General features: G+C 39.4%; 1 pseudogene; it reads left to right on the top strand.

Annotated features, from left to right (window-relative positions):
- The first annotated feature begins 15973 nt into the window (after window positions 1–15973).
- On the top strand, window positions 15974–17405 carry LOC149236464 (uncharacterized; annotated as a pseudogene).
- Window positions 17406–25475: the final 8070 nt, after the last annotated feature.

Below are 25475 nucleotides of genomic sequence, written 5' to 3'. Positions count from 1 at the left end.
TCCTCATTCTCCAAATTAATGTTCAACGTATTGCTTATTGCCTAGGGATTGGATGTATACACACAGAGAGAGGAAGAAAGCTCATCCTTGCTGAACGTCTCGCCTCGCAGATGTGCTCAAATAGCTCTGCACCTGCTCTGTATTTCATGAGTATAGCTAGATGGGTGGGACTCAACAATACCTCTTTGAAGCAAACTATGTTGGGATGTCATAGATATCTGTGATTAATAATCTCCAGCCTCAAATTTTCATCAATATTCCTCTACTGCTATGCATCGTCTTTCCCCCACCAGGGACCAACCCCCCTCCCAATAAGATCGGGTAGTAACTGCACCCACTAGAAAAGAGGTCGCTTCCCTATGCTATGTTGGGAGGAGTGGGTGCCATTATGGTGACACAAATGAATGAAAATGGCATAGGACAATGCGGAGCAGATCCACCAAAAATATAGTGAGATCTAGATCAATGCTACCATCCCATAAATAGTGCCAAGTTGTAAAACAATGTCAATTATCACGGAAGAATCTACGATCTATAACCCTTAGGGTTTACCACCAAAGCACCCTAAACCCCACATTTACCGCCTCTACATTTTAATCATTTTTTTTCCTTCGTGATTGATTAAATTCCATTCCACATAGTTATACCATGGCGGCAAAACCTTCTCAACAAGAACAAAAAATTCAATAAGAAGATAAGAGTAGAGAAAAAATTCAAAAATAAAGCAAGAAAATTGAATTGCTAAAAAGAAAAAACAAAGAGTGAAAAATACCTTGGAATCTCAACAAGCATGAGAAGATGGCTCACAAAATTATGTAAATTAGAGACGCTTATTGATCTAACATGCATGTGTTGCAATAAATCCAATTTGAAGCCTTTGTTTGTTTCATATGAGCCCATGTTCATTGCTTTCCATAATAGAAATGCCAATTTTTACTCGTAGCATCTGACTTGTTATAACAATTTAGTGAAATATTTATTTATACTCCTTTCATTTGCAAAAGAATTTTATTTGAGCTTATTTGGGCACACAAGCCTAAATAGTTTATAATAGCCTAGTGGATTATCATAAAATATTTTCATATCATTTCATGCACTAAATTTTATTTGCTTACACTTTTCACATTAAATTTTATAATTTTATTTGAGCCAGTTTGGGCACACGAGCCTAAATAGTTTATAATAGGCTAGTGGATTATAATAAATTATTGTCATAGCATTTCACGTACTAAATTTTATTTTACCATTAAATTTTATTTTATCGAGTTTCCCAAAATCAGATATTAAAATTTATTTTCAAATAAAATAAAATGACTATATTTTTTAATGTTAAAAGTTAGTTTTAATTTTCTCCATGGTGTGGATTAGTTGATGATAGAATGGGTTTTTAAGACATTTTTTAGTTATTGGTTTAAACTTAGATTATCTTAGTGTACCACGTGTGAGGTAATGTGGGTATACTTGAGGTGATTGTGTTAAAATTGATTTTCAATTAAAATAAAATGGCTATATTTTTTAATATTAAAAGCTAGTTTTAATTTGCTCCATGGTGTGGATTAGTTGATGATGGAATGTGTTGTTCAGGCATTTTTTATAATTTTATTGGTTTAAACTTGGATAAGCTTAGTGTACCATGTGTTAGGTAATGTGGGTATACTTGGAGGTGATTGCGCAAAAATAGAAATTCAAATAAAATAAAATGGCTATATTTTTAGTATTAAAAGTTAGTTTTAATTTGCTCCATGGTGTGGATTAGTTGATGATGGAATGGGTTGTTAAGGCATTTTTTATAATGTTATTGGTTTAAACTTAGATTAGCTTAGTGTACCATGTGTGAGGTAATGTGGGTATACTTGGAGGTGATTGTGAAAATTGATTTTCAAATCAAATAAAATGGCTATATTTTCTAATATTAAAATTTAGTTTTAATTTGCTCCATGGTGTGGATTAGTTGATGATGGAATGGGTTGTTAACATTTTTTATAATGTTATTGGTTTAAACTTAGATTAGCTTAGTGTACCACGTGTGGGGTAATGTGGGTATACTTGGAGGTGATTGTGGTAGTGGATAGAATCGATCATTGTCACGTAAGTACAAGATCACTTTAGTTGTCTATTTTTCCATATTAAAAAAATAACAATAATAATAATAATATTATTTTTTTAATTTCATTGAATTAATTATTTATCAAAATTAGATATTATTAAAATCTCATGATTTTATTGGATGTATTTTAGGTGATAGCAATAAGGTAAACTAATTTTCTTGTAAGCATTTTCTAAATTGTGTCGTCACTCAAGCAGTCTCATAGAAAAAAAAAAGTCTTAACCCCACCTAGAATGCCTAAAAGCCAACTCTCAAGCAAGCCACCCAATGTCATATTGGTGGCTTTCTCTCACTCTTTAGACTACACTGAAGGATATCCTTGTCTAAGGGGGAAATCCATGAAGATTGAGCTAAGCTAGGTCATTGAGCAATGAAGGAAATTTCCTTAACAAAGACTAGTGATTTGACACTACTCACTCTCAAAGTAAAAGATTATGGATAAGTGTGCAAATAGTCAAACAAACCATGAATTATGAACAAATTTTGAATGATTTTAATTAAAAAACTATGTTTATTCATGCAACAAAATTATACTTGAAAAATGAAAAATAAAACTTACTCAATTAACCATATAACATGAGATGCTAGTGAAGCATATATACAATGGCACAATAAAAATAAAAAATGAATAATAAATTGTGTCTATACAAGTAAGGCATTAGATCATTCATTTATCATGTTCATTAGCATTGGAGATTGAGAGTTTGTTATCATCATCAAGAGACCATTCCATCATTAAGATATCATACACCAATAGCATTAACTATGTTTGAGATTTCAAAGAGTTATGTGTTTGCAATTATAAATAAAGGAAATATTCAAACTTTTCGTTGTTACTAAGTACAACGAAGACAAAAAAGTTGAAAGTGAGCCACTTAAACATTTGTAACATTCAAATGTCATCCATTTATCATCAAGTTATCTCCATTTATAGTTGGGTAGTTTGTAAATGTAGAATTGTGACCCAAATGATGTATTTGTAACATTCCAAAGTGTGTAATTACAACTAATGAACCATGAGAAATACCATTAGTGTGTGAACACATTAACCACTATGTATTTAGAACAAATTTCCATTGATACTAGAGATCAATGTAAGTTTTAAAGCACCCTTGAACAATAAGAAATTCCATATCATGTCAACATCAAATATTTAAGAATTGTGTGCTTTATCTAAAATATGTGTAGAGTGCACCAATAGTGGCACTATTGGGCTTCAATCACTATCTTGTTAATGTGTGCTAAGATTTGATATTTCAAATTAGAAACTGATCATACATCTATAAAAAGGCAAGCAAGTAAACCGGCAAGATAATCTTAAAAATAGTGAATTTTTGTCTCTATGAACCAAGTCACTTCATGTTCCCATGCATTTATTTGTGTAAGGGTGTGGTTAAAATGTCAAATGTGTTAAAAAAATGTAAGAAATAAATGTATCAAGAACAAAAGTTGACCATGATGCAAATTTGTAAACCCTTTCCACAATTATTAAAGAGCTTAAGAATCAAGGTGTTTCATGCATTCATGTACTCATGTGAAATTTAAGAGTGTTTACTATGTCATATATATGTTACCTATATATGTCAAATCCAACATGAACAAGTATAAATATGATAATGTGTCCTTACAAGTAAAGCGTTAATAATTTTTAATTTATGCTAATCATTTTTAATTTTGTCACTTATTCTCTAGTCTTTTATTTTAGTCATAGACTAAATTAGTCATTTAAGTTAGTCACTTTTAGTTGAGCCACTTAATTCTAGTCATATATCTTATCCCTAGACTAAATTAGTCGTTTAAGTTAGTCACTTTTAGTTCGGTCACTCAAAATTGCTCAAATCTAGTAGTAATTCACTTGATATAATTGTGGTGACTAACTCTTTTAGTCACATAGTCACTAATCTCTCATTTTGTACTAGTGCTAGCGTCAGCTCTACAACCCTTTGCACTGCCTGCATCAGCCTCTACGTCTTCTGTGTCAGCCTCTGTGGTTTTTGCGTCAGCCTCTTGGCCCTCTGCATTGGTCTCCTCAGCCTCTACATCAACCCTTGTTGCCTCTGCGTCAGCCTTGCTTGCTCTATGTCAGCCTTCCTAGGATCTGGGCTGCCTCTTTGGAACTTTCTATGCCTCTCTAGTATGTATTCCCGACCTCCTTCTGAACTGCCCCTCATTAAAATAGATCACTAACTCGATTTATCAGTAAAACCTACCCCAGAAAATCAAATTGATTGATCAACTTGGTGTATCTCCAACTAACCCTCAAGCCTCCTCTTATACTTTTCCTGTTGATGATTCAGTAGCCAAGATTAAGTCCCTAATTAATGGCTAAGATTAGATCTGGCTTAATCCTCATTATTTAGAACTTTTTCACCCATATTATATTTTTTTTTTTCTAAGTAAAGACTAGTTCTATATTAAAGAAATAAAAATATGTACATGGATTTCAGACCTTCCGAGGAGGCCGAGGCCAGTCCTCATACAATAAAACCTGGACCATACTGTCTATCCGTTCAAGCTGATTTACAAAAAACCCTCCATAGTTCTGATGTGTCTTGACATTCTGACTGACTGGACTTAGACTGCAATTAGCATAACCATCAGGGATCATAACTAGACAAAACCAGTTAACATAACAGACTCTAGTACAGAGAAGGACAACTGTAATAGATTGAAACAGACAGGAAGAAATAGACTGAGACATTAGACTGAAACAAACAGGATGAAATAGCTGCATTAACACCGACACAAGTTCAAAAAAGCTTGGCAAATGCACCCGTTGAAGATTAGGCTGCATGGCTGGGCGACGCTTGCTGCTCCTCTTTCTCCGGACTGGGCGAGGCCAGCCAAGTGACAAACCCTTCCTCATCTAGAATCGGTTCTCCACGCGAGTCAGTGACCAGGTGAAGGCAGCCAAAGCCATGCTGAGAGTGGTCGCTGATCGTTTCCTTCTCCATAGCAGGATTGGATGGCGGTGGGTCTCCCTGAACCGGGGCTTCCTGAACCGGGACTTCCTGAACCGGGGTATCCTCGAGACAATCCGCTTTGTAGACTAAACCGTTCATATCCCCCAGTAGAATGCCACTTTCCTGAGCGCTTGCTGAAGCAGGGGAAGTCGAAATGGGGGCGCTGGGCTCCTCCTCAGAAATATACACAGTGAGATTAACCACCACCTCTGGTCTGATAAGCCGGCTCGGGAACCTGAGACGGAAGGCTTGATAAGTGCCTTGCGGAACAAGGCTCTCCTGCTCCGAACTCGGGGAAGAGGGGGGAACAGAAGCAATTGGGGCAACAGGCAGCAGATCCTCATGAGCAGGGCCGGCTCTAATACCCGACCTACCTCCACGTCTCGGAACGCCCCTACTGCGTGGCATGGTGCTCAGAGCCAGAGACCCGAAAAGCCGTTCAAGCTCGTGAACACTGGATGCGAGAGTATCCCTGCTCATTCCCCAAGCATCGACAGAGGAGCATTGTCCATGAATTGGCACAGAATTCACAATATAAAGAACAGAGACGGTAACCTCCGCGGGAGTATGACGCTCCTCCATTAAACTGGTTCGCATCGAGGTCAGAGCTGCCATGCTCGCCTTGAATGCAAAATCCTCTCGAGACTGATCCAAAGTGCAGTCACTTACCTTGAGCATTAACTGTAAACCGCCCTCCCAGATCGCCAGGTACACATGCCTGCCATCCGTCAGCATCGATGGTGTCGTGGCGCGCGGCATTCTTAATGACTAGTATAGGCACCCGCATCCGAGTGCTTCACCCATATTATATTAATACACATTAATATTTTAATTTTCCTAAGTTTAGACTTAGGAACCCCTTTAAAAATATTAATTATTTTAATATCTCTTCATCCGGGTGGAATTTCCCCAAACAATTTTTGGGTCTTGGAGATGTCATGTGCCTTAGCCTCTCCACCAATCTTCATGGATATAGCACATCTGATGCTACCAAAAATCAACACTCACTCCTAGCGAGGAATGTTCTCTAGTAATGCTTCATCATAGAAACATCACACTGATCCTCCACATCAATACCTGTGTTGATGCTTGACCTCCTGCCTCACATCCCCTACGTTGATGCTTCCTGTATTGCTACCCATGACACTGCCACTGCCACTACTACATCTGTACTACAACTCCCTCTTAACATGTTGCATCGTGCTGCCCATAGCACTACCACTGCTAACTGTTGCACTACAACTTAGTTACCGAGAAGTAAGTAACTAACTTCACCCAAATACTGACACCTTGGTCAGTCTGGAAGCCTCGTGATGATGAAGCCACCTCTACTGCTATCTTGTGCTCCCTCTGCTGCCATTGCGACGTTGCAAACACCTTTGTGCCTTTCGCAGTGCTGCAACCTCCACTATGCTGCTACAAAATTTTGCACTCTAGCACTGCCTTGCCACTCCATCACACCTTGCTTCACTCGACACCTATCATCATGCTACCATCTTTAAGGGCTTCCGTAGCCGGATGCGATCTAATATTTTGGGTACCTCAAGGATCCTATCCTTATTATGTAGTCCTCTTGACTACAATTCGATGTCTCCCCACCTATTCTCTAGAGGCACATGAGAACTCATGGCATAATCGTCATCAGTCTTGACCTATTTCTCCGCCTTAGCTGGAGCTGCCTTTGAGTTGGAAGCTTCTCCCTTTCCTTTCTTCTTGAGGCACTGAGATGAATAATTTCCCAGCTTCCCACAGTTGAAGTACTTGACCTTGGAAATGTCCTTCTTCTTCCTCTTCTGAACCCCTTGTTGTCCCGTAGATGCTAGAGTTGCATCCTCCTCCTCCTCTTTCTTGACTTGAACTCCCTTAGCACTACTCCCCGCCTTGGTTAACCTCCTAATCTCTTCCTATCGAAGAGCTGCCCACATCTCCTCCCAACTGGGGAGATTCGCTCTACCCAAGATTCTTTGGAAAAACGTCTCCTAGTCCTCGAAAACTACACTCAGAGCAGTCTTAACCATAAACTCAAGATCTGGTGTAGACCCCATGGAAGTAAGCTGGTCGTGAATTCCTTGCAACCTGAGGATGAAGTGATCTATCTCCTCTCCTTTCTGCATCCGATATGACCTCAACTGATTCTCCTATAGCACCTTCCACTTCATGGAAGAGCTCTGGTATAAGTTGGTCAAGTCCTCCCACATCTCCCTTACTTTGCTCTTCTCAACAATATGTGGTATGGCATGCTATTTGACCCCATCCAGGATCATACATTTTTCCTTCGCCCTTGGCCTCCTCATACTTCTCATTAGCATTCAGGTCATCTTGGGACAACGATAGTTTTCAAGGCATTGTCCTTGATGCGATGTTTATCTAGGATTGCCAGGATCCTTCCAGATGACAAAATTGGAAGCCTCGCCCAATTTATATTGATCCTTCAAGTTGTTCACTGCCATCTCTTCTCTTCTTCTAGACTCCCTCTAAGTCTCAACTTCCCTTGGAAATTGGCCAATTGTTGAATCTCTCATTTCCAATCTCTGTTTGCTGCTACAACTCGGATCTGGATTTCTTGGCTAGAAATCCATCGAGGTAGTGCTTCCCTCTACCTTGGTTCTGTCTCCTTAGACATTGTTTTGTACTGACAGAACCAACGTCCCACGAGATCCTAAAATCACAATCTGCACAGCTCCCTTAGCCCCGTCAACTGAAGAATCTGAGCCCTTCAAGCTCTGTGTAATTACGATGAAGGTTGAATATGCTCCTACGACCATCTACATCAATCCTACCTGGATGAGAAGGATGACGTGCCTCTGCGTGAGCTTCTTCTACCTCTCTCTACCTCTAGGCTATCCCTTCCCTTGGCTCAAAATGGAGACATAGGCTCTGCGTGAGCCTCTGCGTCACCCTCTAAGCACTATGTCACCTCTTCTTTTGCTGTTACAACTCTTGAATAGCATTGTCTCTCAGGACAACTGCTTTTGCTACAAATTTTCAAATTTCTCCTATTGGTGTCTTCAGTCCTACTGTGATCTGCAATCGTTGTGGTACCATGTGAAAATGTCTGAATTTAACACATTGGAAACCCCTACTACAATATCTTGTTTATTATCTCCTACTTGTTCTTTACATTAACAAGTTATTTATATGCATAAATCTCGAAATAAACACAATTGCAGCCTTCACAAACATACAGATCAGCAACTGAAATAAACTGAGACAACATAAGGGACAACACTATTTTTGGACAATCGTCCCCGAAAAAACCCAATGCGGGAAAACCGGTGCAACAGAGATGAGGGTTTTATTATTATTCGGTTTTCTGAATACAACTAGGGTGCCAAAAATGGATCACCCTTCAGAGATTACCCTCGATAGAAGTACCTCTCTTCGGAGACAGATATTCTGGCTAATCAACAACTGGATGAATAGCCCCACAGTAACTTCGATGATTCCTTAGCTAGACAATGAAAGCTGCTCCAAGTTGTCTTCTAGAACTGCATCACCCTCCAGGGACTATGTCACCCTCCTAAGGCTCTGCGTCAGCTAACCAACTCTCAGTCTGCCCCACGAAAATTTCTCACTGTAGCCTCTTCATCCCTCTGCGCTACCTGTGTCAGCCTCTGCATTAGCCTCTTAGCCCTCTGTGTCCTTTGCGTTGGTCTCCTTAGCCTTTGCGTCAACCCTTGCAGCGTCTGCGTCAACCTTCCTAGGCTCTGTGCTACCTCTCTGAAACTTTCTCTTCCTCTTTGATACGTATTCTCAGCCTCCTGCCGAATTGCGCCTCACTGCAATAGACCATTAGATTGATTTCTCAACCAACCTTGCCCCAGAAAATCGAATTGACTGGTCAACTTGGTGTATCTCAAACTGTTCCTCAAGCCTCCTCTTATACTTTTCCTATTGATGATTCAATGGCCAAGATTAAGTCCCTAATCAACGACTAAGATTAGATCTGGCTTGATCCTTGTTATTTAGAACTTTCTCACCCATATTATATTAATATACATTAATATTTTTTTCCTAAGTTTAGACTTAGGAACCCATTAAAAATATTAATTATTTTAATATCTTTCCATCCGTGTGGAATTTCCCCAAATGATTTCTGAGTCTTGGAGGTCTCATGTGCCTTAGCCTCTCCACCAATTTTCATGGCTACAACACATTTGACGCTACCAAAAATCAACAATATGCAGACCAAGGCCTGAGGGCTTATTAAAGTGGTTGGCTCATTGGTGCTACCACAAATTTCTATTCTTGCTGCCCAGTCGCTAATTTGGAGATGTTGAGACAGCATGGTCAGACTCAAAGAGGAATGGGCCCTTGTGGCCAACTAGCAGGCAGGGAGGGTCAAGCGGAAGTTGTTGAGGATGTAGGGGTTTTGGGTGTTGAGCTAGTGGAGGAACTTGCCCAAGATCGGGTTCAGTTATCGGGTCACATTGATCAACCACCCTCCCTGGAGTCTCTATGTATGCAAGTGAGAAGTGTAATGAAGACTTTGGAGGAGATGTGGCAATAAAGGCATAATTATAGAAATGAATTCATTGCTTTCTTGAATGACTTGTAGCAAAACCAAAGGGAAATTATGGATTGTTTGGCTTCTTTGTGAAGAGGCCAAAAGCACACCAATGATAGGCTTGATGATATGGAGGCTCAATTGGCTCATATGTAATTCCATTCCCATTAGGACCTGGACCTCCTGCTGCTCCGAGTCTACCCCTAATAAGGGTTTGGCTCATCGGGCATAGAAAGGGTCTTTTTTTATACTAAGCAACTTAGCATTTCCGTGCAGGTAAAAACTCACCTGCAACAGAGGCAAGCAAGGTCAGCTTGAGCGTGCTGTAGCACCACTTGAACGCTTCTCAATGGTCAATCTAAGGTTTTTGGTGGGATGGACTCATCAATGGGCTAGCCAACAATCACTAACTAAGCTTCATCAATCGATGGAGGGAGCATTAACACGTGCCTACTGAATACTATTCCATCAAAGTAAGAATAATAGTTGAATATTGAAAATATAGAGAAAGCACTAATATAAGGAAAGAAGAGAACTAATGGAGAAAAGCACTAATAGGATAATTCCGTTAGTGGAGGAGAAGAAATGCTCTATTCTTATTAAAGCAATAAGCTCTCTCTATGTCAACTTGAACATCTAAGAGCATGGTCTGGTCAACAGGATTAAATAGCCCGGTAGATGTGGGTTATCATGCTTTGGTTCACTTGTGTATGATGATGAGACTCCATTATTTGAGAGCGCCCTAGCTCATATGGGCTAGGTTGGCATCATCTTGAATTCTCCTTTGGATGAGCCTATGTACGCTATAGAGCGCTTTGCACGTTTCTTCTTCATCTCCTGATTATAGTGGTTTCTCCCTCCTGATGATGTTGCATGGTTTAGCAATGATTGATGGGCTTATGCTTTAGCAACCTGGTTCTTAATGATATTCTATGGTTACACATTAGCTTATGATGATGTTCATGAGGGCAGAAGTGTGCTTCATTAATGTCTTGGTTGATGATAATGTGCTCTTGGTTACATGCTTTATCATGTATGGATGGTATTAGCACCTTCATTTGATGGACCCTAACTTCAGAACACTGTATCTCTAACGCCTTAGCTCAGATGATGGTTTGTGATATACTGATGGAAAGCTATTTCCGAGACATTTCCAATGGTGTATGGCACTCCCCTTAACTCCCTAGGGCGTTGGAGCAATGAAAGCATCTTTCTGGCTATTTGTACCACCTTTTAGAGCTATTTAAGTCACTTGGACGTCGTATATTTTGCTGTTGAGGTCTTAATTTATGGATTCGACCTTGGAGACAAGTGTACTACATATTTTGAGGTATGATGGCGATCCCGAGGAGTTTTTGTTTCATTGACACATCACCTCCTAGAGTGCCCTCTCTTGGCACACATGTGGAGACTTTTTGATATTGATTGATGGTTGAGCTTGGGGTTTCTATTGCTGACTTGGCATCTTGTGGACACATGACATGGATGTATTGGTCATGTGGAGGAGTGTATGGATGCATTTCTTGGGTTATGACATATTATGACTCTCCTATGCTCCTTGCATACTACTTCATTGAGCTCTCTCCTTATGTCACACTTATCTACTTCCGGATCGCACTGCGAATTGTTCAGGTGCTAGGGTGCGTGTCACGATGTGTCGACTGATCCTCCCATCAAATAAAGCCCACATATGCCATATAAAGCAGCTGAACCATCCTCGAAAGCATACCCTGAAGCCAGCCCCCTTCGGATAATGATTTCCATCGACCCACTAAACCAGTAGCTACAGTTTCGAGTGTTCCCCTTCGCCTTCTTCTCATGCTCCGGATGATACAGATTCGTATTATTCACAGCAGGTGTAACATCTATTGCCGGGTCGTCGAAGGTCTTGAAGCCCCGAGGTGGAAGGTGCGTGGAATGCGTGTGAGCGTAGATTGTTACCGCTGTGTGGCTGGCTGTCTGAGCTACTGTGTTTGCTGTTGTGGCTGTGTTTGTTGTGGCTAGGGGCTATCGGCGGCTTGTTGGTTGCTGTTTATGCGCCTCTATGTGTGTGCTGGGAGGAACTGTACTGTGCTGTGTGCCCCAGTGTGCAAGTCAAGTAAGGTAAGGTCCTGAAAGATCTGACCGGATATATCATATATAAATATAACACAGGAAGTAGGTCCTAGAAAGGCCTGGGAGGAAATAGAGAAGTAAGGAGGGCATTGGAATACTAAGCTGAAATCTGCTCCCTGATCATTTACGAGGCATTGGAACTTGACTGAGCTTATTTCCGCTTCCTGATCATTTACAAGATATTCTCCCGACCGTCCCTATTTTGTACCTTACGGTAAGCGGCATCTATCTCGCCAGCTTCGGAGGAAGAGAAGGAGCACAGGCCAAGGCTCTCAACGGAGCTTTCTTCTTGACGGTCGGTTTCTCTCTCTCATAGAGAGAATGATCGCTGGCACTAGCACTTTCTATTTCCATCCGGATCTATCTGGTTACAGCTGGCTGGACTGGGGACCTGACCCTAAAGCCTACTCTATCTAGTTACTTTCATATGAGCTTACACGCTCAGCTCATGATATGGAATAGGATTGGTCAGGGCCGCATTAGTCCTCGAAAGGCTGGTTGCGATTCTTGATTCATAACTGATAACGGCATCATTATGTTTTCCCACTAGTCCAGCCAGCTATCTATAAGCTTGTGGGAATTTCCCTGATCTTGCCTCCGGCATGCATGTATGCATACATATAGGAGGTTGGTGCCGCTCCAGGAGAGAGCCAGGCGAATGGCAATGACCGACTGGTCATCTATATTTATGCCACAGCTGCTAGAACAGATCGAAACGATTTCGGCATTGTCCTTCGAGGCCATCACTAGGTTTATCTCAAGGTCAATCTTGGTGCCTTTCTCCATCCACAGGAAGTGCATCATGTCGGGCAATCCATCTAGGTTGCGAGAGGGATCCATCCAAATCAAATTCCTCTCCCTTATGGTCGAGCCCCTGCCGGTCCTCGAGTTGCATCGCTTGATGTGCTTGCTCTAACATGCATGAATGAACTATATTCAGCAGTTAGTATGCATGAAATGCACACTGCGTTAGGTAAGCACGGGAACAGCCGATCTTTCCCCCTGCCTGAGTTAGCGATCCAAAGAAAGCATTAGAATATGTTACCTAAGTTTTCTCTCTTTCTACCTACTATATCTCCTTAGCTACCGAACTCAATTAAGCTCGTATTTATGGTGTGGTGTCTTCTCTTTCTTATCTCTCTAGTTTTCACACATGGTATCATGACCTTTGAGGGGGCAAAGAATTTCCCACTTAAGTCCACTCATTTGGACACTAAAAGGTGAAACCTTAAGTAAACCACGCCGTAATTTCATAGGCTGGGAGAATCTCCAGAAGGAGGAAACATTAGTCGGTCAAGTACTCTGCGACTTGCATGTGTTAAGCATGCCGCCAGCGTTCATCCTGAGCCAGGATCAAACTCTCCATGAGATTCATAGTTGCATTACTTATAGCTCCCTTGTGGGCAAGGCTGATTCAGCATCATCTCTAGGCATAACTTGTCTCCATTTGCTTTATATAAGCTCAGCCTGGAGTTTCCAGTATAGCCATCCCTACCCTCTCTGTCAATCCCACGGGCCTAACATGACGATAGAGCCATAAAAGAGATGGAAGGACTCACGAACATATTTCAGCAAATGCTCTCAGGCATAACTTGTCTCCATTCGTTTCGTATCAGCTCAGCCCGGAGTTTCCAATATAGCGATCCTTACCCTAGGAGCTACTATAATATATGTTCTCAACTTGATATCTATAAAGATAGATGGATCTCCATATCCAATTTGTTGTCCATCTACCATAGTAGACTCACTCATTCATATATGACGAGGGGGCCCTTTTAAATCAGCGGTAGAGTAACGCCTTATTTTTATTTTTGAATTTGTATATCCAAAATGCGTGTGTATATATATATATATATGTCTATATATATATATATATATATATATATATATATATATATATATATGTATGTATGTATGTATGTATGTATGTATGTATGTATGTATGTATGTATGTATTCTCTCACATTTGAAAGTTCATCAAAATAATTAAACATTTAATTTGTAGAGTATTTTTTCATGATCATACTAGGATTTATCTAGTAGTGCATCATATTTTATTATTTGATTGAATTGTATTAATCTAAGTCGATGAATATATTATAATGTTTAATAGTTCTTGTTTCATTTTTGCCTGTATAATGAGTAGGGATTGCGTTATCACTTGCACTTTTTTTATTATATTACATCTCACGTTGCTAAAATTAAAAAATCATAAAACTAACTAGATTATAACTTTATTATTATTATTATTAATTTATATGTAAGTTAAATACATATACATTTTAAAAAATAAGGAACAAGATTCTTAACCATGGAAAAATGTTCCCACTTTATCATGGAGATGTGTACATAGGCTTTGTTACAATGCCATGGCCAAGACCATTACTTATCAATACCACATGCCCAAAAAACCATAACTCACTTCATACTACACGTGTTAATATAACAACTTCTTTTAATTAGTCAATTTAATTAAAAGGCTAAAAAGAGCATAAGTACATTGAAAACAATTCTCAACCTTTGATTTGTGTAAACTACCATGAATATTCTAGAATATATAGTGAAGTTTGAATATTTACCATCCACTTAATAATTGTTAATAATCAAATTAAAATTCTAAAAGCCCTATCCACATAATTAAACTAAGCAATTGAAAAACTCTCCTAGATTTTTCAATCAACCTTACGCTTGGTTAAGTATGTAATGAAAAAAGGTAACAACCCAAGATGATATCTAGGGGAGTGAAACCCTCCCTCTCCATTAAGAAGGACCACTAGTGAATTAATTCTAGTCCTTGAATAATGGTAATGAGTCAACCAATATTCACTGATAGCAATCAATGATAACTGTCTCAATTACTGATCGAAAACAAAATTATGATAACATTCGCTGATAACAACCAATTATAACTGTCTCCATTACTAGGGGAGGGACGCCATTACCTGTGCACCCTCCCCGCTACCTCGCCTACCGCCACATGATATGCATGAAATTGGTACGAAATTTGTCCATCGTGGAGGTCCACGTGTTGGGCACCATGTCAAGGGGTTAAAACACCGTCCTGTGTCGTGTTTAGGGTTGATTCCGCGTCATTTGTGCGATGTGTTGTTTGTCATTTGTTTTTCTGTTCGGGTCCAGTTGTTGGGCGAAGCCCTCCACCGAAGATGGCACGGGATGACCCCAGAACCTGCGCGCTTCGTCTGCCATGGTTGAGCTGATGTCCGCCATTGTTCGAGGTTACGCGTCCATGGTTGGAACAGGGTTTCTGGCTTTCTTGTGGTTTTCCGCCTGGATTTGTTGGTCATTCTGGACCATCGGTGGTTTAGGGTTTCTTTGGTGGTGGTTTAATTCGTGGTTTTTTTTGTTTGGGGAGGAGCCAGTAGCAGTTTCAGCCAGTTCAAGGTTGAAGGTTTTTTTAATAGGTAATTGCAGGTTTTTCTGTTTTTTGTTGGCTTTTCTTGTTGTCTAATGGCTAATTTCCAACTCGTTGCAGGTGTGGAGAGCTCCATAGAAGGTCTGGCAACCATCCATGGCTTCTATTCGGTAGGATTTTAATCCTACTAGCTATTTCTATGTGTTTTTCAACACAAAACACCTTATTGGAATTTTTGTTAACTTTGCATGGCAGGTTTTGAGGGTTTAGGGTTTTGCAGGTTAGGGGTTTAGGGTTTTTCAGGTTAGGGGTTTAGGGTTTAGTGTATTTAACTTATTTTGTTCTTTCTTTGGTCTCTGAATTTAGATTTAACTGCATACTTAGCTATTTAGGGTTTTTTTCTTTCTTTGGTCTCTAAATTCAAGCTGTAGTAGGACTGTTTGCATGTTTACCTACATAGTGGCTTACAATGTTTCACTGTGGCTGCTGCCATGAGAGTATTATCTTTTTCTGTTGTGGAAAACTTGGTGAGTGCGCATTTACTGCCACTAAAGAGGGCACATTGGGCGTAATGGCAAGTCCCGCCACCATCACAAGGATGATGGTGACCACATCCAGCCCTGGATTTTCTTTCTCGTATTGCAGCGCTACTTATTCTACAAGCGTCTTGGAAACCGGATATGCCTGCACAATTAGCCATTAAACAACACTATTACACACTTGCAAGTTGCGAGTTACTCACTATGGGTTATCCACAGTTGCAAGTTTTGAGGGAGAGGCAGAACCCATAGTGAGGTTCGAGATTTTCTGTGCTGAGCCATGGAAAAGAAAAAGAGGCATCTACAGTTTCCTCTCTTTCAGAGAGCAGAACCCTTATATTTGTTGTTGCAAATGCTTGTTAAGATGACATGGCTTCTTCTTTTGCTATTGATAAAGCTAATAGCAATACCAACGCTCTACCAACAGTGGAAACCCTAGAAATCGATGTCATCCCTCATGACCACCAAAACCCTCCATCGCTTCCTCATGCCTCCACTTCCTTCTCTTCCGGCGTTCCAACTATTGTAACCCAAGGGATGCCTTACTCCTCTTCCAGCATTCAAACAGTGTCTGTGCTGATGGAAGGGGTAGAAGGTATACTGATAAGAGTGACAGTGTTGACAGTGGATGCCTCTATAATGGTCTGCTCTCAAATTGATTCTTCCAAATTTATCAGGTGAGTACTTCAATATTTAATCTTACACATCTTTCTTAACCCTGATCTATGAAGATAAATACAAAATACCAAGGTTAAGACAGATCTAGGGTACGTTTTATTGGTTTCTTTCTTTGTATTGGTTTTCTGTATATTTTATTAGCATTTCATGTAGCAGGGTTGTAATTCTTTCTATAGCAATGAATGCTAATAGTTCTTATGTTTATCTTAATTTTTAATTTTGATTTATTTAGCATAAAAAAGATAAAGAAATACCAAGGTCACATTGGACCTAAACTATCTGATCTTTCATCATATTATTTTCCATTTTATTTGAACAATATTACATATGAGTGAAACATCTCTTCCACTGGATGTTGTAATTTTCTCCGCAATTCCTATGTCCAGACCTCTTTGTCCTATTAAATTTATGCTATTGCTCTCCCCGCAATTCCTATGTCTAGGCCTCTTTGTCCAGTTAAATTTTTGCAAAAAAAGAAAAAAGTTGTTCCTCATGTGTAGACCTACTTGTCCAATTTAAATTTATATAGGCAATGTCTTCGACAGAAATCCACCTGAACAGCTTTTGCCAATGGATATACACAAGGAAAAACAAGTGAGGGTGTTTATCACTACAAGGAACAGAGATGTGCATAAAGGGTGCAGAATGGAAACAAACGCCTTTTCTATAAGATGCCTTCCCTTTGCAGAAGCAGTGCGTTTTATCAAAAATAAAATGTACAATAAGATAAGTGACACAGAGGAACAAATGGATTCTAGTCAAATTGAACAAGATAGTAGAGAATATGGTGGAATTCCAAAACTTTTCATTATGCCAACAACATTTATACCTTGCAAGGAAGACATATAGAAAGCTTGTCATATAGAGATGGCAGAGAAAAACAAATGGAATGCTTTCTCACCTCTAAGTTTCTAACTATCTTCTATCCTGAGATAGTGAAAGATCCATTTCTTGACATCTGCTTATTTGTGGAAGATTTCAATATAGATTTGCTAATAAAAAGAGCACTGGTCACCAAAGACGCAGAGCGTTTGTCACTAAAGACATAAACATTACTGCAAGGGTATATGAAAATCCATTGCCAAGACACCGGGGGAATAAGATTCAAAATAACAAAGGCTAGTCAAATTGAAAAGTTGTTTTATACAATGTATATAAGATATACCTCAGTTCTCATGACTAATTCATTTAATTTCATTAATTTGGTAATTTCATGCAGGACATTCAAACGATCAAAGGTTTAGTGAATTTAACGATACATTGCATATCCTGAAAGTATGTGTAATTCATTGAGAATTCTTAAACTTTATTCTTTATGACCCTAGGAATCTTGTAAGATTTCTATATTATAATAGACTATAGATGTTCCTTCTAAAATGGATTTTGGCTACAATGTCGCACACATTATGAAATAAAACAACCTAGGTTGTAAGCCAAAATGTTTTGGTGACAAGAAAAAGATACAATCCATCCAAAATCCACATCATAATGTGGTTAGAACCAAAAACATATGACACCCCTATTCTTTATGGCCTTGAGAATCTTGAGTGCCAAAACTCCCCAAGTTACCTTCTTGAGCCAGGTAGGTTGGCCTACTAGTCAAGGGTTGATTAGGAAATGGTTGATTGCTGCCATATGATTGATTCCAATTTATAGCTTCCAACCATGGAGGTATTGAGTACCCATACCTCACATTTGCACGACTGACCCCTGCATTAAGTGGAGGTGTGTAATGAGCATACATATAATTGACACCAACTCTGGTAGGAACAAGGCAAGTGGGTAAACCCTCAGTTTGATAGTGAGGCACTTGAATGTTTATGAGATCTTGGAATAATGGTGTATTATCTGCAATGGAGTCCAATTAGTTTGAAATAATCCTGGTTTCATCAGCTATTCTTGTATCATTGATCATCCCTTGTTCCTTTTCAAGCATTTGTTGTGCCTTTTGTTTTTCCTTTTTCTGTCTTTCCATTTGTTTTTGTTGGTCCTTAACTTGCCTTGCTTTATCTCTTTCAATCCTTTCATCTGCTCGATGTTGCGCTGCAACAATCCTTGCTGCCTTCTTCTCCTTGACTAGATCCTTATTTTTTTGTTTTAATTCTTGCATTTCAATTTTTTTTTTTTTCAGAATCAACTAATAGGTTTATTTAATCCTCTGAGGTGAGTAACTGTGAGCTTTAGCCTAGACGAAGACTACCCGGTGCACCTTGCTTTTTTTCATTGATACTCTCTCTACTGGTAGCTTTAGGAACTAGCCAAGTGTCTTCTCCACCCCTCCCACCTGCATGTCATTGCTTGGTACTTCCCTTTCAGTATCTGATGGAAATGATTGAACTATATCATTATCTTCATTTGATGCCTCATTATGTGCTTCATCTTCTTCCATTGATCTATTCTCCACAAAAAAATGAACAATCTCACTGTTCAATTCTGTTGATTGTGAGGGCATGTTCATGCTTTCTTCATTGGTTGCTAAGACACTATGTGCATTCATATTAATCATTGCTTTTGCTAGCCATGAAGGTGGGGTTACTTGGCTTGGCAATGTCAATTGGTCATTGTCAACTACATGTTCAACAATGTCATTAGCAATATCAACAACAGGAGTTTCATGTTCTTGAGTTGGTGGAACGATCTCCATGTTACTGCGAATTTGTTCATGGTTATATTGTGTTTCACATACATTTTCATCATCTTTAGCATATAAGTGTCCTTGAGATAGGGAAATCATATTACCAGCTGCAACAACATCATCTTGGTCATCTACTTCTTGCACTTCAACACCGGTTTGGGCATTCCCTTCTTCCTGACCATCCACATGAAACGCTTGGCTACAACCAGTATCATGCATAAGAGCATCATAGTTCAGTGGCCAGATTCCTATCCTCCTAAAGCCAGCCTTGATATTTGATGGTGTCAAAGCCCTTTTAAAAGCTTTACTTGCAAGCTCTGCTAGCTTGAACCTTTTCACCTCAACCCCTGGATTCTTTGCCATCCATGCAGCGCGCTCCAACCTGAAATAGTTCTTGAAAGGGCCAAACACACTAACATCAAAGGGTTGCAGTATGTGAGTGGTATGAGTGGGCAATGTCAACAGGTCGATGCCTAAATTGTTTGCTTCCTCAATTGTTTGTACAGCCATGTGGCTCCCATGACCATCTAATATGAATAGGTGTCTGTTATTAGGTGAGATGCCACCTGGTACCGATGCAACAAAGTGAAAAAGCCAACTTAGAAATAGTTCTTTAGTCATCCATGCATGGGGATGTGCAACCATGCATGCACCTCGTTCACAGTTCTGTATATAGTTTTTCAGTTGATTTTTACGTTTGAATAGATAAAATCCTGGGATTGAAGTACCAATTGCATCGACACAACATAAAATAGTTATCCACTCCCTGCTCTTAGGAAAAATCCTTGGCACATTCCGGCTCCTTCTCTTGGCAATTACCTACATGCAACAATTCCTCCCTGCCTGTAAACCTGTTTCATCACAGTTCTGTCAGGCCAGGGTAACTCCAGCAATTAATGAGCGCAAAAAACAACTTGTAATTTTATTCTTTAAACAACTATATTTATACATATACAAAACGGATCAGTTCATCTTCTAGATGACTGTCCAGCTTCACCTCATCCGTTTCGGATTAGGTGTCAACATTCCCCCCCTTAATCTGAAGGGATGTTGGTGAGTCCAAGCATCGTTCTGAATCTTTCAAGCTTTTCTCTTCCAAGCGCTTTGGTGAAGATGTCTGCAATTTGCTCGTTTGTGGAACAATGACGGAGATGGATTGTTTTGGCCTCAACATGATGTCGGATCAGATGATATTTAGTATTGATGTGCTTAGTACGATCATGGAACTTTGGGTTCTTGGCCAACTTTATTGCAGAGGTGTTATCAATCATGAGTGGAGTTGATTGTATTTGTTTTACCTGCAAATCTTCAAGAATTTTCCTGAGCCACACAATTTCTTTCGTTGCTTCAGCTGCTGCCACATATTCTGCTTCTGTTGTGGAATTTGCTGGTACTGATTGTTTGCGTGATCTCCAGGAGACAGCTCCCGATCCAAGACTCATAGCATATCCTGAAGTAGATACCCCAGTTTCTTTGTCTCCATCGAAGTCTGAATCAGAGTATCCAATCAAGTTGAAGTCGTCCACCTGTGTATACTTGATTCCAAGGTCTTGAGTTCCCTTCAAGTACCTTAGAACTCTTTTTGCAGCAGACCAATGTCCCTCACAAGGCTTTTGCATAAACCTGGAGAGGATTCCAACAGCAAATGAAATGTCTGGTCTGGTAGTAGTGAGGTAGATGAGACTTCCTACAAGTTGTCTATACTTTGTTGCATCCTCAAATTCCTTTCCTTCAGTAGATGTGAGCTTCAAGTTTTGTTCCATTGGAGTAGAAAGGGGATTGCACTCTGTCATGCCAAATCTGTATAACAAATCTCCAATGTATTTCTTTTGAGAAAGAAATATGGACTTTGGATGTTGGGTTACTTCAATGCCAAGATAGTAATGAACATAGCCCAAATCAGTCATTTCAAAAAAATTTCCTAATTCTTTCTTTATGGATGCAATATAGCTTTCATTGTTCCCTGTCATTAAAAGATCATCTACATATACCACAAGATATACAACTGTTTTGCCAACTTTCTTGACAAATAAAGTTGCATCATCAAGATCAAAATGATTGAAGTTGAGTTTCAGAAGATGCTCAGTTAGTTTTTCATACCAGGCTCGTGGTGCTTGTTTGAGGCCATACAAGGACTTCACAAGTTTGCATACTTTATGTTCATGTCCTTTCCCAGCAAATCCTTCAGGCTGGGACATAAAAACATTCTCTTTTAGATCTCCATTCAAGAATGCAGTTTTTACATCCATTTGATGGACTTTCCAACCATTCTGAGCAGCTAGTGCAAAGAGTGTCCGGATGGTGGCCCATTTTGCTGTGGGAGCAAAAGTTTCCTCATAATCGACCCCTTCCTTCTGTGCAAAACCTTTTGCCACAAGCCTAGCTTTGTGCTTGTCAAGTGAGCCATCAGCTTTGTACTTGTTCTTGTAGACCCACTTGCAGCCAATTGGTTTGGTTCCAAATGGAGGATCAACCAGCTTCCAAGTGCCATTCTTTATGAGGGCATCATACTCCTTCTGCATCGCTTCTTTCCATTCATCATGAGAAGCAGCTTCTTTGAAGGAAGTTGGTTCAAAATCTGTAGACAAGTTCAATTCACAATCATAAGTAACATCCATATCAACAGGTGAATTAGAGTTATCTACATCACCTCCATCTTGTCGGTTTGAATTTCTGGTTCCTGTTTTTCCAATTTCATCAGGATGAACACTTTCAAGTGTCTTTGTCAGCCACTTTGGGGGACCTTTCTGAGATGGTCCAGGCTGTTCTGTTGATTGAGTTGGGACTGAATCAAGATTAAGTCTCCCAATTCTATCAATTACATCACTTAAAGCATCATCCGTTGTTGAAGTGTCATGCAGGGGAGATTGTTCTTCAGAAGGAGATTCCACATGTTGATCTAGTATAGGAATCCCCCCTTCAAGATGTGGAATCTGATTATCAAACTCTTGAAATGATTTCGGTTTTGTGAATCTATCCAAGCGATCAAGTTGCCGCTCAACAACACTGTCAGATTTGGATGATTCAAGAAAAATGACATCTCTAGATAAAACAAACTTCTTATTTACTTCATCATAGAGGCGATATGCTTTAGATGTGTTTGAATACCCCAGGAAGATACACTTACGACTTCTAGCACCAAGTTTGTTTCTATGTACCTTTGGTATTAAAGCATAACAGGTGGAACCAAATATCCTGAGATGTTTTACCGAAGGAACATGTCCATACCACAATTCATAAGGAGTCTTGTTTCTTATAGCACTAGATGGACATCTATTCTTTATATATGCAGCACATAGAACAGCATCAGCCCAAAACATTGTCTTTACATTTTTGAAGAAAAGCATGGATCGTACCATATTCAAAATTGTTCTGTTCATTCTTTCAGCTACACCATTCTGTTGAGGATTATAAGGCACAGTTGTTTGATGTTTAATCCCATGTTGGCGAAGATAGTGTTCAAATTCATTTGATGTATATTCTTTTCCATTATCAGTGCGAATAGACCCAATATGAGATTGTGCATCATTTTCAATCCACTTATGAAAATTCTTGAATGTTTGAAAAGCATCAGATTTGTTCTTCAATAAGTAAACCCAACACATTCTGGTGTAATCATCAATAAATGTCATAATATATTTATTTCCATTTGCAGAAGAAACAGGCATTGGACCACATAAATCTGAATGAATAAGTTCAAGCTTCCTATGTGCTCTTGAATGTGAATCATGAAAAGACTGTTTGTTGTGCTTTCCTAGAATGCAAGCATCACATTGTTTATGTTTTCTAGGAATTGTAGGCAAACCAGCAACACCATTTTTCTTCAATAAGCGGAGACTATCATAGTTTAAATGTCCAAATCTAGCATGCCATAATAAACTTGATGGAAGTGCACCTTCTTCATGATGAGAAATATATGAGAAATGTTGTGCATGAGCAGAGGTTCCTTGCAGTTTAAGAAGTCTTTCTTCTTCTATACCCCTCATGACAAGTGAGTGGTCAGATGCCTTTCTTACCTCAAGCTTGCCATCAAACATGTGAATGGAGTGACCTTGCTGGCGGATGTGGACTAGGGACAGCAAGTTTCTCTTCAGCTGTGGGAGATATAGAACATGATCCAGAAGAAAGTCTGGAAGACCAGGCAGTTTAAGCCTGATTGTGCCAAGCCCTGATGGCTTGATTTTTGACTGATCTGCAAAGTATACTGCTCCATCAACATTGTCAGTGAAATCTTCAAAGAAATCTTTCCTATGAGTCATATGACAGGTTGCTCCTGAATCAAGCAACCAGTCATTTTTCGAAGAAGCAAGTGAAGCATTAAACAAATCTTCATTTACTCCAATGTTACATTGTGCCTCAATATAGTGAGCGGATTCAGGTGCTTTACCTTTGTCTTTGTCATCAGTTTTACCTTTCTGCTGATTTCTTCTCTGCTCAACCTTGTCCCATGGTAGCTTGCATGTAGAAGCATCATGTGATCCATTTCGTTTGCAGCGAATGCAATGCAGATCTGCCTTTTCTGCTTGAGGATGTCTGCCCCCCCTGCCTTTGAAGTATCTTCCTCTTCCTCTTCGTCCACCTCTTCCTCTTGTAGAATCTTGAGCAGGATGCTTTTCTTTATGAGCAAGGCAAACAGTCTCTTCAGAAGATTCAGGGACTGTTTTCTTTCCAAAGGCTTTCTCTCTTTCAGCAAACTTTTTCACAAGAGTGTCAAAGGTTATATCTTTAAGATTTCCATTTGCTTGTAAAGACTCAAGATAGTTAGAGTAGGTAGGATAGAGTGCTTTGAGAAAGGCAATAAGAGAGATATCCAGCTCAACCTTAGTGGATTTAATATCATGCACTATAGACTTTATTTCAGATGCAAGAGTAAGAGGATCATTATTTTTCAGTTCAAGAGTGAAGAGTTTAATCATGAGCTGAACAACTTCAAGTGCAGAATGTGTATCATAGAGTTCTTTCAGCTTTTGTAAAGCTTCAAAGGCAGTGGAATAGGATGAAATATGACGACTTACTTCCTCATTTACAGATGCTGCGATCAATGCAAAGGCTTTGTTGTTCTTGTTTTCCAAAATGGCGAGTTCTTTGTCTGATGTGGGCTGCACAGGGTCTTTGTCTTCTTCTCCGACACACACTCCTTTCCACAGCTCATTGTAGATGAGGGTGTGTTTTACCATCCGAGACCATTCATAATAGTTCTCCTTGCCAGTGAGAACTATTCCGACCATAGAAATGATTGAATGCATTCTGTAAAAATATCTCTGCTAAAAAAAAACTTCTGTTGATAAAAGACTTCTGCTGGAAAAAAATTCTTATGCCACAGCAAGACTTCTGCTGGAAAAAAAAATTCTTATATCATAGCCTTATGCATTTTATTTTTCTTCTAACATTTGCATCAGCATCACCATTTCTTATATCACTGCCACACTACTGTGTTTTGAGAGAAAAAAAAAGGTGCTAAGGGATCTCTTCAACATATATCACTTCAATATATATCAATGCATATCATGTAATACTACAAATGCTTTAGACCCAAAACTGCTCAACCACAAACTGCTATCATCACATAAAACTGCTCAATCAAAAAAGACTGTGGAATATTTAAAGGCTGGTGCTGCCAAATCAACAACTCATAAAAAACTTCAACGCTTACATATACTGATGACAATACTCTGCTTATGTCACAGCAATTCCATGGAAAACGCAGTGATACCAATAGATACACAAGCAGCGCTTCAATAGAATCTTATAAAAAAAATGCAGCGATACCACAGCGCAGTCGCAATGAAGAAATATACAGTTGAACAACCACACCACCAATTCATTGCCGTTCTATGATGTCATTATACAGTAAAAAAAAAATGTTCTTCAGTTTTATATGATTGCCAGACATTCAAAATCCAATGGATAAAGTATGGTATACCATCAATATTCTACCATGTCAGTATTCTAATTTCCAGAATCTTTGTTAGTCCTCCGCTCTGCCAACTGAGCTCAGGTCGGACCAGCGACCTAAGGATGTCGACAAAGGATTTTATATCCTAGTACAGTCCTCATTACAAACTCAGACTTCAATAAAAAACGCAGACTTCAATAAAAAACGCAGTCACCATTTTAATCTTCAAACAGGTTCCGCATGAACTTTGCACGAATATTTCTTCCAACTATAATATCTTCAAACGGGTTCCTTATGAACTTTGCATTGGAAAAAGGCAGAGCCCAACCAGTATGCATATTGACGGAACCAAAATGTTGTCATCCAAGAACCTTGTTACTGTTACCGGAAGAGATTCGACAACAGTTGCAGCCATTGATATTATTGCAACATTTCGAGCTGTAGTCTCCCAATCTAGATCAATGAATCCAAATGAAGAGAAATAGTACAAAATCCCCAGGGAAATAAAGAAAATAGAAACATAGCTACCAATAAAAGAACGCAGTCCACAACAGCGTTTCTATACAATACAACGCAGCGTTTCTATACAATACAACGCAGGAAAGAAAATAACAGACTTGGCACGCCTCGGGATTAATCCACAGTTTATGCGAGCAGCGTAT

The sequence above is a fragment of the Pinus tabuliformis genome, chromosome 8 (assembly GCF_031772625.1).
Source record: "Pinus tabuliformis cultivar Carrire ecotype Pingquan chromosome 8, CPIR1, whole genome shotgun sequence".
NCBI lineage: Eukaryota > Viridiplantae > Streptophyta > Pinopsida > Pinales > Pinaceae > Pinus > Pinus tabuliformis.
Note: the sequence above shows the minus strand (reverse complement) of the source record. Positions and strands in the feature narration are given on the sequence as shown.